We start from the raw sequence: 9,207 nt of genomic DNA on the forward strand, positions 1-9,207 counted from the left end.
TGTCAGCTTCCTGTACTTGTGCCCGACCTTTCACAACATCACGTTAGCTGATCTTCACTGCACACGCAGCCTCGGTGGAAGGGACTGATAAAGCCCTGAGCTGACCATTGTAGTCAATCAAAAGGAGTCATAGAGAGATACAGCGTGGAAACAGGCCCTTCGGCCCAACTTGTCCACAAAGCCCAACATGTCCCGGCTACACTGGTCCCACCTGCCTGCGTTTGGTCCATAACTCTCCAAACCCGTCCTATCTATGTACTGTTTAACTGCTTCTTAAATGTTGGGTTAGTGTCCGGGGAGCGGCGCGGGTCCGATCCAGCCGCCAAACAGCCGTACCGCTGACAGGAGCGCGCTCCGGTAGGCCTTGTTCCTTGCTCCCTTTTCAGCTTGACAACATCTTTCCTATAACAAGGTGCCCAAAACTGAACACAATATTCTAAATGTGGCCTCACCAATGATCTCCCGACTTCAATACTCTGACTGATGAAGGCCCGTGTGCCTTTTTGACCACCCTAGCTATGTCAGCATGCTGAGTATTTCCAGCGTTTGCTGGGTTTATTTGATTTCATAAGTTCATAAGTGATGGGAGCAGAATTAGGCCATTCAGCCCATCAAGTATACTCTGCCATTCAATCATGGCTGGTCTATCTCTCCCTCCTATCCCCATTCTCCTGCCGTCTCCCCATAACCCCTGATTTCCAGCATCTGCATTAGTTTTTGCTTCACATCCTCTCTTTTCGTGTTGATTCCTCCATTTTCTTTTCTCCATACATACTGCCACAAGATGACTCTCTACGTAGCTTGTGGGGTGGGGGTGTACCAGCGACTACAGCAGGCAGCTCACACAAACACCGCCCCTGGGCATGCACAGGTACAGATACAGAGCACCAAGCTAATCTAGTGTGGAGAGACTGTCACACAAGGCTGCCACTGTCTGGCATACACACTTCCTGCAGGTAACAAACAAGGCCCAGGTTTACACTTTTCCTCTTTAAACCAAGAAACATCCTTATCTCCTCCACAGCTCAGTTAGGACTTTGCAGTTCTGTCAGCTTGCTTTTCTTTGCACAAAAGAAAATTGTCAAGCAGACAGTTGTCCAGCTCACCCCAGAAGGCAACTGTGATTAAACATTTGCTGAAGTTCATTATGTCAAATAAATTGAATGATGACTCTGTAAACTCGTTTGATGTGATGGCGTTAAACTTTTGAAATCTTATTAAATTCATTCCAAATTCTGGTGAAATATATTGGACTAATACTACAATCTGTAAAATGCAGCAGACCTTTGAGTGCTGTAAGATTGGCTGATTCCCCGTTACAAATTCCAAAAAATAGTCTATTTTAACATCAAAGGCAGAACTAAAATTCATTACTTAACCAGAAAATGTGCTTGGCACACGATGTATACAAATCCCAGAAAATACTGGAGTAACTCATCGGGTAAGGCAGCAGACGGAGAGACGGAATGGGTGACGTTTCGGGTCGAGACCCTTCTTCAGACTGGTTAGGGATAAGAGAAACGAGAGATATTCTGGTTAGGGATAAGAAGGGTCTCGACCCGAAACATCACCCATTCCTTCTCTCCAGAGATGCTGCCTGACCCGCTGAGTTACTCCAGCACTCTGTGAAACGTCACCTATCCATGTTCTCCACAGATGCTGCCTGACCCGCTGAATTACTCCAGCACTCTGTGAAACGTCACCTATCCATGTTCTCCACAGATGCTGCCTGACCCGCGGAGTTACTCCAACACACTGTGTTTACCTTCGGTTTAAACCAGCATCTGCAGTTCCTTCCCACATGTATACAAATCCCAGAATTGACACAGGACAAACTGCAGCAAATAGGATAATAGCACAGTTGCTTTGCCACAAAGCACGGCCAACTTAAAGAACACTTTTATTTGGAAACATTGTAAGAAGCTTGAGATAAGTGAAAACTAATTCAAGCTGAGACAGGCTTGCCCAACTCACACTGTGCAGGCAATTTAAAAAAAGGTTGTAAGATTTACGATGCCCTTATCAGTGGTGGGAAATATTCATGGATCACAGAAACCATTTTAATTAAATGACTGCGTTTTTAATAGAAAGACCATGTGATTTCACAGCCAAAACTACCCCAAAAACAATTGAAAGTTTTAAAAAGTTACAACGAGTTTCACAAACAAACGGTTGTCAAGATCAGACCCCCATCATCAATGGTCTTTTGACAAGGCAAAAGATAGACACAGAGTACTGGAGTAACTCAGCGGGTCAGGCAGCATCTGTGGAGAACATGGATAGGTGACGTTTCGGAGGTTATGGGGAGAAGGCAGGAGAATGGGGTTAAAAGGGGAAGATAGATCAGTCATGATTGAATGGCGGAGTAGACCTGATGGGCTGAATGGCCTGCTCCTATCACTTATGACCTGATGAATGTTTTGAGTTGGGACCCTTGTTCAGACTGACCAGAAACGTCAGCAGAGATGCTGCCTGACCCTCTGAGATACTCCAGCACTTCATGTCTACCTTTGGTGTAAATCAGCACCTGCAGTTCTTTGTTTCTCTGTGATAAGTGAGTGCCGATGGGGACTGGTAACAGGCAGGTGGGTGGAGATAATAACATGGGCAAGAAGAGAACCGGAGACAAAAGGGTGCCAGGCAAGGATGGAAGAGGAGAGGTGTCATGTAAAGCTGGAGGGAGGGAGGGGGGGAAGGGAGGGAGGGGGGAGGGAGGGGGGGAGGGAGGGAAGTCGAAAGGGCGGAGGGGAGTGCATGCACGTGGATGAGTGGGAAACGCCTGACTGGATAGATGGAAGTCTGAAGAAGGGTCTCGACCCAAAACATCCCCCCATTCCTTCTCACCAGAGATGCTGCTTGACCCGCTGAGTTACTCGAACATTTTGTGTCTATCTTCAGTTTAAACCAACATCTGCAGTTCCTTCCTACACGGAGTATACGGAACGATCACCCTTGTGTTTCACTGCAAGAAATTTTCATTTTCATCTGCCTGTTGGGATGGGAGATTGCAATCTTCACGTGGTCCGCCCTGTTTCAACAAATGCAATCAACCTGGCGTGCACAATCAAATAAGATCAAATAGAACAAGCTGTCCTACAACTTCAGGCTGTGCACGCCACACGCAAGAAGAAGATCTGCCAGCTGCTGAAATGAACAACGCGATGGCATTAAGTACCTGGACCAACAACCCAGGTATAGTTTGTCAAACAAATGATCCCGTGTGTGAGAAAAAATAGTAAGATTAAACGAGAACTTACCAGTTTGAAGTTTGATCGTTATTTTATGAGGAGTAACGTTGAGGGAATACGTGAAGAACCCCGCCACGACGCATGCGTGTCATTCTTCAAAGCAGCGGTGTGAAATCACAGATAACTGTAATAATGACTAAACATAGTAAGATTAGAGAAGAGATACCAGTTGAGTATATGATCAAGGGTGGGAGCAGAGGGCACGTATTCCCTCAACGTTACTCCTCATAAAATAACGATCAAACTTCAAACTGGTAAGTTCTCGTTTAATCTTACTATTTTACTTCGGAGTCACGTGAGTGACTACGTGAAGATTTTAAAGCTCTGTGATTTCATGCCGTGGAAACGAGCCCATGCATCACATCTGCCTTGATTATGGGGAGAATAGAGTTAACATCATTAGACATCAATACGATATTGAAACCCAACGATAAATATATTAACACCAATTATTGCCCCTATTTATGGGGTAAATTATATTACAGAACTTAAATTTGTTTCTGCAAATGTTCCAGGTTCAATGACTGGTTTGTTATAAAGTCGTTGGAAAGTTACCTCCGTTGACCATCCTGCTGTCTTGAGGATTTGGTCCATAGGAACGTCCAACTTCATAGCTGCCGATGTAGCTGCAGCCCTGGTGGAGTGAGATTTTAAAATGCTAATGTCTACTCCAGCCTTTATTAGGACCTGTTTTAGCCATCTAGAGATGGTCTGGACTGTCACTATATTGAGTGGCTGTTTGTAGCTGATTAAAGTGACATTTCTTTCCCTCTGATGATCTTAGTATACTCCATTTATAATAGTAAGTGTGTTACAATACAGAGACGACCATCTGTAGGGTAGGCCCTGAATTCTGTTTTTAGGCCTGCTGACCCCTGTCTGTTCCGTTTGACTATTTCATTGATGTGAAAAGTTAAATTTCCAGATGAAATAATCATGTTGTCCAGCCTTAGTTTCTGTAGTGACTGGACCCTTTGTGCCGTGACCAAGGCCATCAGCATGACTGTTTTCATAGTCAGTTTCTGTAGGGACAGAGCTGTAGCTGGAGACCAGTTTCTTAACATGGTCAGTACAATGCTCACATCCCATATTTGGGAGTACCTGGTTCTTGGGGGATTAACATTAAAATGCCCCTCATGAGTTTGGTTACCAGGGTGTGTCCCAACAGAATGCCGCTCTGTTCCTTGCCACAGGTATGTTAACAGAGCACTTCTGGCGCAGTTGATGGCACTATGACTGAGCCTCTCATCGTAATGGAGGCTTGCCAGGAATTGCAGAACAGACGGGATGTTCATAGATCTGTGGGTGATGTTTATTGTTGTGACAGTACTTCCCATTTCTTGATGACACCAAGTACTGTTTTTTGGTGGACTGTCTGTGGGCCGCTGAAATAATATCCACTGTTCGGTCCGTCAGTCCCAGGTGTAGTAGAGGTGCTTTCAAACTCTACAAATTAATAGGTTTATATAATTATGACACGGGTAACTTCCCCTTGTTGCGGGATGAACCAGTAAATTAGGTCTATGATGGATGGTGATGCATGGTTCTAATACCATGTCGTGTATCACCGGGACCCATGGTTGAGTAGGCCAATCGGGTACTATCAAAATACCAGACGCGGAGTCTACTGTATATTCCTAAATACCCGACTGATGAGGCAGAAGGAGGGAATGCATAAATAAATAATCCCCCAATGTAGCGAAAATGCATCTGTACCACTGCCCCAGGTTTGGTTCCCATGAACATAATTCGATAACTGGTGAGAGCATGGATGCGAATAGGTCAATATCTGGTGTTCCATACCGTGCTGTAATTTCAGCAATACATTTTTTATCCAACATCCATTCAGTGTTTTCATAGAATTTGCGTGACCTGTTGTCTGCCACTAAATTTAGTTTACCTGGTAAGTAGGTAGCTGATATCCAAATATCTCTCTGGATACACTATTGCCAAATTGTGTTGGCCAGATTGTCAAATTATGTCGATATGTTTCAACCCATATGGTTGATATATGCTACCACGGTGGTGTTGTCAATTTGTAATCTAACATGCTGGTGATATAACCCAGAACAATATGACTTAAAGCCATGGAATGCACTCAACATTCCCAGGTAGTTTATGCCCAGTGTTTGTAATAATGATGCCTCCTGTGCATTCCATCTCCCCCACAGCTGGAGATGGAATTGGTAGCATCCCATCCAAGTGCACTGGCATCAGTTTGTAGTTCCATAGACGGGTAGCTGATAATGTTTGGATCGGAACAATGCCTAATGTTATGTTTCCACCATTTTAGTTCCATTGTGGCCTCTGTTGGTAGCTTCATTGGTCTGTCAGAATGACCCCCATAATTTTTGAGTGCACGAATGTTTGCCCTCTGTAATTTTTGATAATGTAAAGGTCCGATTTGTGTGGCTGGAAACGCAGCCACTATAATGCCAATTATTCTTGCTACCAGTCTGATGGATGGTTTTGTTTTGCTGCAAGCCTCCATTAAGGCTGTAACCTTTTCTTTCGGCAAAGTCACTGACATGTGAACTGTGTTAAGGGTGTACTGCAGATGATCCATTGTGTTAAATAACATCTGTGGTCACCTCTAATGGGTACTGTATAGTAAGCATCTTTTAATACGATGCTTGCCATGTAGTAACCTAGGAATCAATTGCTTAGCAGTAACAAAGGTTCCCATCTAGTAATGAATATATAGTACGAAAGTATTCAAATTAGTCAAATCTATGATGGCAACCACCATCTAGTTTATGATAAAGATTTTGGACACGAATTCCTGTGATTCGTGTTGGATATCCTCCATTACTCCTTTTTTATATGGGCACTGTAGTTCAGCATGCGCTATTGATTTTTTCTTTGCCTGTAAGCACGAACATTCGGTTCGGTACATGCTGAACTGGTGGATTATGTTTTGTATAAATTCTATGGTATAACCCTATACTTCTGAAAATATAAGTGTCGGTAGTTAATTTATTCCATACATCCAGATAGAATTGTAATCTCCCACCAACCTCGTAAGGAACCAGACCCACCTACCTCCATGGTTACTATTGGTAGGTTTGTTACTTTTTCGGCATCCTCCGTGGACGTTGAGGTGCCGGTGTCTGGATCTGTAGTTGGGTCGGTGTTGAGGGTTAGCGCATTCCCCAGGAAGTAGTTTTTAGACGTTGCTTTAATGAGCCCCAGGGTTTTACCCTCTTTGTCAAGTTCTTTTACCTGTTTTGATATGTTGCCTCCAAATAGTAATATTGGTGGTTTGGAGGTTCCAGGTTTGCATAGGCCTGCAAATTAGGGTCTAAAGCCGGTTGGATGGCACTTCTTCTAATGCTGTTTACTCGTATTGGTAGTTGCAAAATAAAGCCAGTGCATCCTGGTGATCTTGTGGCATGTCTTTTTTGTTTATTGTGCGGGCGAAACCCGTAATTCCCGCTGTTAGGACTTTCAGAACTTTCTGTTGTTTCAAGTCCCTGGCTCTGCCATGTTTTCAAATACACTGGTTGACACTGGGAACATTCAGTGTTTTGCAGTTCCCTGATGGTAAGTGTCTTCCAATAGGGTGATTTCACGAAAGGTCACTGGATCATAGATCCTCACCCACGTGACCGCAAAATCCAACTGGGGTACAAACGTCACTTCCAGTACATGTTATTGATGCTGAAAACACGGACTTTCAAACCTGTTAAAAACCGCGAAAACGGTCCAGAAGATAAAGAAAAACGATGGTAAAGACAAGACGGAGCTGAAGGGACAACAACAGTGGGAGTTGTTGGCCGTGCAGATATAAAGATCGAAAATATCGGGAATTATCGCGTTTGCTCGCTGCATTTCATCAAAACTAAGGCATTATTGATGTTTTGATGAAATGCAGCGAGCAAACGCGATAATTCCCGATATTTTCGATCTTTATATCTGCACGGCCAACAACTTCCGCTGTTATTTTCCCTTCAGCTCCGTCTTGTCTTTACCTTCGTTTTTCTTTATCTTCTGGACTCTAAAGTAAGATAACTGTGCCTCGCGGTCACCCCGACTGGCACAGTTATTTACAGCTCAAAAAAGGGCAATTTTCGCGGTTTTTAACAGGTTTGAAAGTGCGCGTTTTCAGCATCAATAACATGTACCGGAAGTGACGTTTGTACCCCAGTTGGATTTTGCGGTCACGTGGGTGAGGATCTATGATCCAGTGACCTTTCGTGAAATCACCCTATAGGTTTTCTTGCACCCCATGTGTACTAGGGGTATGTTCTGCACCCCTCTTCAGGTTCAGCCCAGAACTGACCCCCCATACTCCCCTCTGATGAGGGGGAAACACTGTGCAGCCCTACAAGAGGTACTGCTGTAGGACTTACTAGCTGCCCCCTGTGACTAGTCTCCATCTCCCGAGCCTGCCACTTACCTGCTCCAACAGCCGCTCCAGCTGGCTCCGATGCTCTCGGGCACTGGCCACTCGCTGCTGCTTCAGTTCCTGCAGCCGCTCCAACCGGCTCCAATGCTCACGGGCACTGGCCGTCGCGGCTGCTTTGTTCCCTCCTCCCAGCCGCTCCAACCGGCTCCAAAGCTCACGGGCACTGGCCGCTCGCGGCTATTCAGAGTCGGACTCATCGGAGTCAACGACTCTGTTGGTTTTTTGCTTCGCTCTACCGCCCGGCCTTGGCTGGTGCGGGAGCGAAGTCGGGCACAGCTGTTCCCAATACGGGAGATTGGCGTGCCGTTGGCTGCTGCTGCCGGCTGCCCGCAACTCCGCGGTTCTCCCCCGCCAGCTTTCCCGCAGCCTTCGTGGATCTGGTCCATGTCTCCACCTGTAAGGTAAGTGGAAGGAACGCAGAGTCTCCTTACCTGCTGTTCCCGGCTTTCAATTTTTGCCGCTAAGGGGAACGTCATTTCCCCCTGCTGTGACTCGTTGCAATGCGTGTAGCGATATGGCACGCATGCGTCCTGGCGGGGTTCTTCACGTAGTCACTCACGTGACTCCGAAGTAAAATGGGGCTGGGGTGTCACAGCGCCAGAGACCCGGGTTCGATCCTGACTACGGGTGCTGTCTGTATCGAGTTTGTACGTTCTCCCCGTGACCTGTGTGGGTTTTTCCAAGATCTTCAATTTCCTCCCACACTCCAAAGACATATTGGTTTGCAGGTTAATTGGCTTGGTGTAATTGTAAATTGTCCATAGTGTGTGTAGGATATTGTTAGTGTGCGGGGATCGCTGGTCAGTGCGGACTCGGTGGGCCGAAGGGCCTGTTTCTGCGCTGTATCTCTAAACTACAGGATATTGCTTGATGAACAGGAAGCAGAAAGTTAGATTCAATGAGCGTGGGTGAACCTAGATTTCTGCTGATTGGATAGCATACAACAAAAAGCTTTTCATTGCACCTTGGTACCTGTGGCAATAAAATCAATGCACTGGAGGAGGAGAGAAAGAATCGATTGGAGAGGTCGTGAGTTGCTCCACTTTGGTCCTTTGTGTCCATTTGTGGCCAGGGTGCTGAGGTTTATGTAAGACTTATAGACCTGCTGACTCAAAACACTTCAGCAATAACATTGAAATGCATTTATTGTGGTCCAATGCAAGGCAAAATATCTGGAGGGCAAAAAAATAATTGGAATATACACTCGATAACAGACTGCAGAATGTAGATGAATGGCTAGGCCAAATGGATTAGCTGGAAGTGTGAGTGAAGGCAGACATGGAATATCCCATCGAATGTTAGACTTGAAAACTGGGACAGTGTAAGAGTGAATAAATAATAGGTTTATCTGCAAGGTCAAATGTGCTGCAGGTTCAATCCAGTATGTAGTTATTGTTTAAGAAAGAACTGCAGATGCTGGTAAAATAGAAGGTAGACACAAAATGCTGGAGTAACTCAGCGGGTGAGGCAGCATCTATGGAGAGAAGGAATGGGCAACGTTTTGGGTCAAGACCCGTTTTCAGACTGCAAGAATGTCCTTCCTCAAATTGA

The sequence above is a fragment of the Amblyraja radiata genome, chromosome 29 (genome assembly GCF_010909765.2).
Source record: "Amblyraja radiata isolate CabotCenter1 chromosome 29, sAmbRad1.1.pri, whole genome shotgun sequence".
Classification (NCBI taxonomy): domain Eukaryota; kingdom Metazoa; phylum Chordata; class Chondrichthyes; order Rajiformes; family Rajidae; genus Amblyraja; species Amblyraja radiata.